The sequence below is a fragment of the Asparagus officinalis genome, chromosome 3 (assembly GCF_001876935.1).
Source record: "Asparagus officinalis chromosome 3, Aspof.V1, whole genome shotgun sequence".
Classification (NCBI taxonomy): Eukaryota; Viridiplantae; Streptophyta; class Magnoliopsida; order Asparagales; family Asparagaceae; genus Asparagus; species Asparagus officinalis.
The window spans coordinates 4,087,568-4,096,124 of NC_033796.1; the positions used below are offsets into that span (position 1 = coordinate 4,087,568).

At 36.7% G+C, this 8,557-nt stretch overlaps 1 long non-coding RNA gene and 1 other non-coding gene across 2 annotated transcripts in view; both read right to left on the reverse strand.

The window, feature by feature from the left end:
* TRNAG-GCC lies at nucleotides 4,362-4,432 on the reverse strand. Its single transcript has one exon. It is a non-coding gene; the product is annotated as a tRNA-Gly (tRNA).
* LOC109832709 overlaps nucleotides 7,067-8,557 on the reverse strand; it is a 2,007-nt gene continuing 516 nt past the window's right edge. The window contains exon 3 of the long non-coding RNA XR_002244941.1: nucleotides 7,067-7,532. This is a non-coding gene — a long non-coding RNA (uncharacterized LOC109832709). The remainder of the gene's footprint in view (nucleotides 7,533-8,557) is intronic.

Genomic DNA, 8,557 nt, shown 5'->3' on the forward strand with positions numbered 1-8,557 from the left:
AAGCAGTGAAAGATAGTGCGTTGCATTGTAACTAAAAGTTAAAAGCAAAAAGGACTTGCACAGGCAGGGAATTAAAATGCAGAATAAGCAATGGTAGGAAATATTAATGGTGCCTTGCAATTTTTTAAAATAAGAAAAAGAAAGAAGATTTGCATTAGCCGGGAACTGAATCTGGGTTTGTTCAGTGTCTGGGTACACGATTCACCAGTAGACCACGGGTGCTGTGATGACAGCTAAACTCTAATTTCTTTGAAGATGACAGCATTACATTGTGTGATGAATGCTGATACCTTATATGACGAAGATATTATACCACTGACATCATTTGACATAATTGAACACTATGCTATTATATCTTCACATCATTGACTCCATGCAACTGTATGAGTCTCTGACCGATATTAACGGTATGCTGTTAGATAGTCCAAAGACCATAAAATCCATTATGTGTATCATCTATTTATTAAGGAATAATGACATTACCACACTTGACATTTGACATGAAATTCTCTATGGTTCAAGGGCCTCATAAGTGACATGAATTCAAGTTAAAATGGCAACTTATTGCTAGTATATATCACTATGGAAGTTGTTATGAGCACAGCTTAAATAAGTTTTTTTGGGTATTGCAGATTATCTGGAAATACAGGTCATAACTATTATCTTCACTGGCATAAAATTTATGTATAGTTGAATCACTTATATTAATGTCATGAAATCACCTCAAATGACATGGAAAGAAAATATATTTAAATAATTATTGAGCAGAAACCAAGCAGTCCGAGTTCTTTGCTCCCAGGCCACATCCTCATTTATAGTCCACATGCATACCGATAGGCTCCTTGCTCTCAGGCAACATCCTTGCCTTTAGAGAAAATCCATCCAAAGGCCAAACCTTAAGTCACATAGATGAGGAACCGAAGCATAATAATTTGCTAAGGTTGATTATTTGGATAAAACAAAATAAAATAACAAATATAGAAATTGCTCTCTTCATTTCAAGAAAAAAGGATACAAATGTTAGGGCTTCACACCTGGGCACTTCACATGCTGGCGATTCACCTGCCTAATACTAGCTGCAATTCATATGCAGATTTCTTACAAACATTCTTCTCTCCTCCCTCTTCAGATGAAGAAATACATCATTCTTTATAGCACTAAAACGAAATCCTATTTCTAACTAATGGATAATATCAAATAACACATCCAAACAAAATAACAAATCAATCCCAACCGAACAACAAATTCAATCCTAAATAAAAATATCACCTAAAATAAAAATAAAAATCATAACTACAATCTACATCAAAAAAATTTCCCCACGGATATGCAAATCAGTCCTACATCAAATATTCTGCTAAATTTAGATCTAGATTTGTCCTGCATCACACATCCTCTGGAAGGCCAAATGCTATGTCACTTGCGTAAAATAAATTTATTTTACGAGATACGGGAACATTATGCAATCATGCTTTTCCTAATCATTAGTACAACATAGTAGGAAAATCTTGTGTTTTTATGCCACTAATATGTTCACGCAATTAGCAAGTGCATGCTCATATAATCTGTCCAATGTGTAGCAAAGTTAGTGCTTGAGAAGAACATACACATTTATACATTATATTGAATATATCAAAATATCTGGTCAAATTTCATCACGGTAGTAAAACAACTCTATAAATAATAACATATTTTCAATTCAAAATAGTTCTCACAATAAATAGTAAAGGAAGTGACTCACACTCAATGATCCCAAGAACTGGCTACCCTTTTCATAATCAAATTAATCTCGATGAACTCTTCTCTCGCAAATTAAATATTCACATTTAACCAAGTTTAACATTTCCAAAATATTACTCTATAGTCTACACTATTTCAGAGTCCTATAAGCCATACAATCATCTTACCAGTGCACTTGGGGACTGCATATGCACTTGACATCAAAGGCAAAGAAATGTCCTGCCTTCGAGAAAAGGAACCTGACTACCAACACCACAAGAAAACTGGATCATGAATGCAATATGAAGCTTATTTATTTTCAGCTATACTAAGTAGTCCAATGTGGCCAACCTTTAATCTTTGGATCCATGAGCATTGAATCTCAACTGTGATCACTACGTAAACAACAGTGATACGATCAGGAAAATCATGTGTTTCCCGATGGATCCCAAGGTCTGAATGAAGCTTTGTTATGTTGAATTGCCATAAAGCTTCGCTGGCATTGATCACCATGATCAATATGCCAATCATAATGCGTGATCTCCTCTGATACAAGATAATAAAAAACAAGAACTTGTTAAGTAAACGTGCTATAACATAGGCCAACTTAACAAAGCACCCGAAGATGATATGTGAGTGCTGGTTCTATTGGTGCTGCTGCTATTATGGTGGCTAGAAATCCAATGTAAAGAAGGAAGTTAGAGGAAAAGACCGAAAAGGTTTTTTTTTGGAAAAAGAAGAAAAGAGTGTGGTGGTTAATGACTGCATCAATAGAGACATGAGGGTACGACTGTACGAGTAGCTGAAGTAGTCATCTTGCATGTCACAGAAAGCTTTAAGAAGAGTTTTGGACAGTCTCCAGTGTTCAACATACAGGAACTTTCGAAAGAAAGAGGTCTATCTCATCACACCAACTCCCTAGGGCTCGTCATGGAGGCTATACATATAATCATACAAAAGGATAATAATGAAAGCAAAGATGCTCACACATTTTTATTGAGAATATAATGTGAATAAGGTAAAGAAGTGAAAGATGTGATGCTGCACTGCAAATAGACTAAACACATACCCAACAAAAACTTTTAGGTAAAAATTGTCCACGAAGAAAGTTCAAGGATGACTTAGAAAAAAGAGAAAAAAGAAAAAAAGAAAAAAGAAAAAAGAAAAAAGAAAAAAGAAAAAACAAGGATTAAGCAATCATTTTAATACCGGGAAAAAAAACTGACTACTAAGATGGATAAAGGCTTCAGAAATATCCCTAGCATCTAGCTGGTAGCGTGGTACACTCACGGAGTGCGGGACAGCGGGAGTACTTCTTGTAGAAGGCAACAAACTGCCTTGGCGGATACATATTTCCAGAGCTACCTACAACACAAGAAAGCCAGATCATAAATGCATTAAGAAATATACTTAGTTTAAGTTGTACTTAGTAGTCCACATGATTGCGGATCTTTTATCATTTGAATATATGAATGCAGGTTCAAGCATCTGCAGTGTTCACCAATGCACCCTTCATGTTGAAGCAGGTTCAAGCATCTGCAGTGATCTATACATCAACAATAACAATATCAGGTTTGAAAGAAGCCTTGGTATGTCCAGTTTCCGCAAAGGTTCTATGGCACCGATCGACGTGATCGATAGGTAATGTGTTCAACTTTGATGCAAACTAATAAAGACAAGAATATATTTAACTGACCTTGTCTATAACTTAGGTCAAGATAATACTAAAACCTTTAGAAAATAATAAATTTATAATACGACAACCTTTAAGAGACTTCTATGTAGAAAAACATAATTTTCCTAACTGCAGCAACAATTAGCTATTTATTCTTCTAGTTTATATGCTGCATGCTTATAAACTAAAGAAAGTTGTGATTTATGTGTTTAGATCAACATAAAGGTCGAGATGGGATCCAAAAGCTATTGTCTGTGGGAGTTTAACTTCCAGGCTCTCTATGTCAATTGATCCCCTAAGAACTGAAAGTGCCTGAAGAAGACAGGTGGCTGCTGGTCATCTTGGTGGTGCTACTGTTATGGTGGCTTGAGGCAATCCAAGAGAGAGGAGGAAGATAGAGAAAAGAGGACTGAACGTATTTTTGGGAAAGAAGTGACTACATGAAGAGAGACTGTAGGGTTACAAGGAGCTGGAGAAGTCATCTACTATAACATGTCAAAGAAAAGCTTTGAGAAGAGATTTGGACAGTCTCCAGCGTCCGTTCATCACATACACACTTATGGAAGAAGAGGTTGTCTCAAGGTACCAATACCCAAGGGCTCATCAAGGAGACTGTTCATATAATTAGACGTCAGTAATAGGAGATTGAGCAAGAAAAGAGGCTAGTGCCACAACTTTTAGCCACATAAAGTTTGCAGAATCTAATAAAATCAATTGGGAGAAAAATGTAATGGTGCAGTGCAATGTAACTAAAAAAGCAAAGATGCTTCAACAAGTTTTCCTGAGATTTGAGTGCAGAATCAAATAAAGCAATTGTGGACAAAATGTAGTGGTGTCCATTGCAACTAAGAAAGCAAAGATACTGCAACAAACTTTGTTGAAAAATTAATGCGGGAAGAAGGTAAAAAATTGAAGATAGACGCTGCATTGTAACTTTAGAAAACAAAAACAAAAAACAAAAATGACTTGCACCAGCCGGGAATCGAACCCGGGTCTGTACCGTGGCAGGGTACTATTCTACCACTAGACCACTGGTGCTCTGATGGCATAACACTTGAATGATTTTAAATGATAACATATACCATTCTGCCAATGGCAACTTGTATCAAGAAATATTATACCGTTCACATCCTTACATGACTTCGCTGTTACAGCATTTACCATGCTATTACAAGACCAACATCAACAGTATGATGTAATTTTTAACTATAACTCCAAATTCCAAATATGTAAGATATGTTTAAGCTTTTGATAATAAATATAATGCTTCAATTAATTATTGAGTTACTTATTAAGGTTTAATAAAGCTCTCACTTAAGTATGGGGATTGCTAATGTGTTCATGACATACCTGATTCCTTTAATTGAAAAGAATGGACTTGGTTGAAGTTTCTGCAAGTATCTCCAAAGTATAGTGCAAAATCACAATCACAATTTAGCATGCGAGTGCAATGGGTACACTCAATTACTCAAAAAGAAGCAACAGGATATGATCAATTAAATCAAAACAGAGAAAAAAAAGAATATGATCAATTAAATCAAGACAGACACAGGTGAACTATTCATCAATCTATTAAGACAGCCCAAACTAAGCATAAGAAAATGAGATTAAAATAATACTAAAAAGGCAACATGTTAACTTGATCTGATCATTATCATTGCCAAGGTATTTGCAGGATACAGGTACAAACTATCTACATACTAGATAAACGACAATTTCTATATGGATGATGTGACCTTTAATCTGCAAACAGCCCACCTAATCACTACTACTGGATAATCTACTTACATAACTCGAGAAAAACAATTAGTTCACTTCTTCTTACTAATTGTACGGCCTCAGGCACCACTATATGCAGCTGACTAATCTAGCTAGTATTTGGTTTATGGCACTCTTCATCTCCATCATCGGTACCGGAATTCTTAAGCTCAGATGGAGTGGTATGAGTATCCAGGATTGGCGGCACAGTGAAAAGTTCTAGGTAATTGGTGGGGTAATTCATGATTGGTGGAACAATGAACAGCACTGGGTAATTGGTGGGCTTTCAGCTCATTTCTATCTAAACACCTAAACTTACGAAGCCACATTGCAACCTGCACATTTAGTTTTGTAACACTTCACAGACAAGCCCCAAGATTCTCAACAAAAGAATATAATCAGATGCATGACAGCAACGATGCACATACAAAATGTCAAGCCTAGACACTTCATTCACACAGCAAGATCACAGACACACAAAGACACAACTTACTAGACATGAAGCCTGAGAGCAATATTACTGACTAAAATGAGCAACTCGGAGATTAACTGCATTAGTTCATCAGTTCATGTACATACCGCTCACTTTCTTGATTAGTATACTTGCAGCCATAATAATGGCACTCTCAGATGTAGCATCTCCATTGCATGCTTCACTTTCACAATGAACTATCTCAGCCAAAACTATTGCAAGCTAGTATGTAATTGAAAGGGTTGAAAACCACAAGGTATGAGGGTAACCTTCATGTCAACACATGCAACTCTTACTAGTGGACTAGGCAGGTCATGGAACAATATACTTAGTAATTTTATAAAAAATTAAGCATAAAAGGTAATACATCAAATATGTAAACCCAAGCACTTTTAAAAGCATGCCAGTTGGAAAAGCAATTTATTCTCGTATCCCTTTAAGATGGCAAGAAAATAGTCCATGATACTCCACATGTATTGTCAAATCAATTATAAACTACATATCATGAAAGCTCTTCATATTCCGACAGCCTTTAACACAACACTTCGTTGTCACATCTCAATATCCAATGACATGAAAAGGAAATATATCATATTATTATATGATGATCAATCACTTAGTTTCCCTAAGGATCATGTCTTGCCCAAAGGCCATATCCTCACCTGTTGGCTGCATCCTTACCCATGGGACAACATCTGCCCCAAGGCTACATTCTTGCTCAAAGATCATATTATATAACATTAGAAGACGCATCATGGCCCAAAGGTTATATACTTACTCAGTAGAAGGTTGCATGTTGTTGTATGCCCGTAGGCCGCATCCCAATACACATGCGCTCATTTACTACAAATCAGGTTCTTAACTTCTTATCATGGAATTCTAAAAACTAACTTAGACTTTGTTATCTTAGGTTTCTAAAAACTTACGACTAAGATGGACCAAGGTTTTACAAAGATCTCTGACATCTTGCGGATACACTTGGGAAGTGCAAGCACAATCAACGTTGAAGGCACAGAACTTCCTTGGCCCAAGCATGTATTTCTCTCAAGAGAAGCAACCTGGCTACCAACACCATGAGCAAGGCGGGACACAAATGTATTATGAAATATCCTTGTTTTAGTCATATAAAGTAGTCTACAATGTTTCTAGACCTTTCTCATTCAGATCTACAAGTGCTATGGGTTTGAACATCTGCAGCACTCACCAATGCACCTTCATGTTGAATCCAGACTGTGATCACCAGATGTTTCCTGATGAACCTTCAGGTTTGAAAGAAGCTTCGCAATGTCCAGTTGCCACAAAGATTCGCTGGCATCCATTGTCGAAGATCAATAGGTAAAGTAGTCTTCTTTGATGCAACTGATAAAACACAAAAACCTGTAAAATAAACATCTATAACTTGGCTCAATTCTAAAAACTAACTTAGACTTTGTTATCTTAGGTTTCTAAAAACTTACGACTAAGATGGACCAAGGTTTTACAAAGATCTCTGACATCTTGCGGATACACTTGGGAAGTGCAAGCACAATCAACGTTGAAGGCACAGAACTTCCTTAGCCCAAGCATGTATTTCTCTCGAGAGAAGCAACCTGGCTACCAACACCATGAGCAAGGCGGGACACAAATGTATTATGAAATATCCTTGTTTTAGTCATATAAAGTAGTCTACAATGTTTCTAGACCTTTATCATTCAGATCTACAAGTGCTATGGGTTTGAACATCTGCAGCACTCACCAATGCACCTTCATGTTGAATCCAGATTGTGATCACCAGATGTTTCCTGATGAACCTTCAGGTTTGAAAGAAGCTTCGCAATGTCCAGTTGCCACAAAGATTCGCTGGCATCCATTGTCGAAGATCAATAGGTAAAGTAGTCTTCTTTGATGCAACTGATAAAACACAAGAACCTGTAAAATAAACATCTATAACTTGGCTCAATTTAATACTACAAGCTTTAAGATACTCATTTATATACAATATTATTTTACAAACTGATAAAAAAAGCACTAGCAGCAACAAGTAGCTAGTTATTATTTATGCAACATGAAAAATCTGAAAAGGCAGCTATCATGGAGATACATTAATTTAATTACGATGTAATAACAACACCGATAAAGTGACATGATTACAGAGAACTACCGCTAACTAGTGAGTGGTAGTGGCGGGGATCCCAGAAACAAGTTCTCCATTTTTTTTGGGTGCTGTAGGGGCCCGGGGGGGGGGATAAATACTTGAATGTATTGCCGGTTTATAAGCCAAAGAATTTGGCTGTTGTGGTGCATACTTAAAAAAAAATTGAGGGGCAAATTGAAGCGTAAGAGGGCCTTAAGAGTGTACTTTTAAATTTCTCAGGAGTGCAGTTGCACCCCACGTCAGTATATGGATCCACCCACGAGTGGTATCCTCAAAAAGTACGACTTCACTGTTCTAAACAAAATGATGCCAAAACCTACAGTCATCATGTGATGTGCCTATAACTAAAGGAAAAAGGAAAAGAAAACTAAGTTCAGAACTATATGTCATGAAAGCTGTCACGAGATTTTTTGCTTGAATATGCATATCGTGCCTACTTTAAGAATTCATCATATGTCATGCCCATCATCAAGAGAACAATCAAGAACTTTCAGGTAAAACTACCAAAAAAATTGAAGACAAAAACCTACAGTTAGGAACTCTTAACTTAGAGAGGAAAAGTGAATTATACCCAGAATCCCTAGCATCATAAGAAAGAATGAAGGCCCTAGGTGTTCAAATTGAACCATTCAAATTCAAGAATAACAAAATGTGGGGACTCAATTGAGATAGAATTGGGGGAATTGGACATTGAGGATGATGTGAGAATGGAACCAGACGTCGTCCATGTGAAGAAGGAGCTTGTCGAGGATGGCGGGAAGGAAATAGATTAAGGCATTGGTGAGGACGAGGCTGGCGG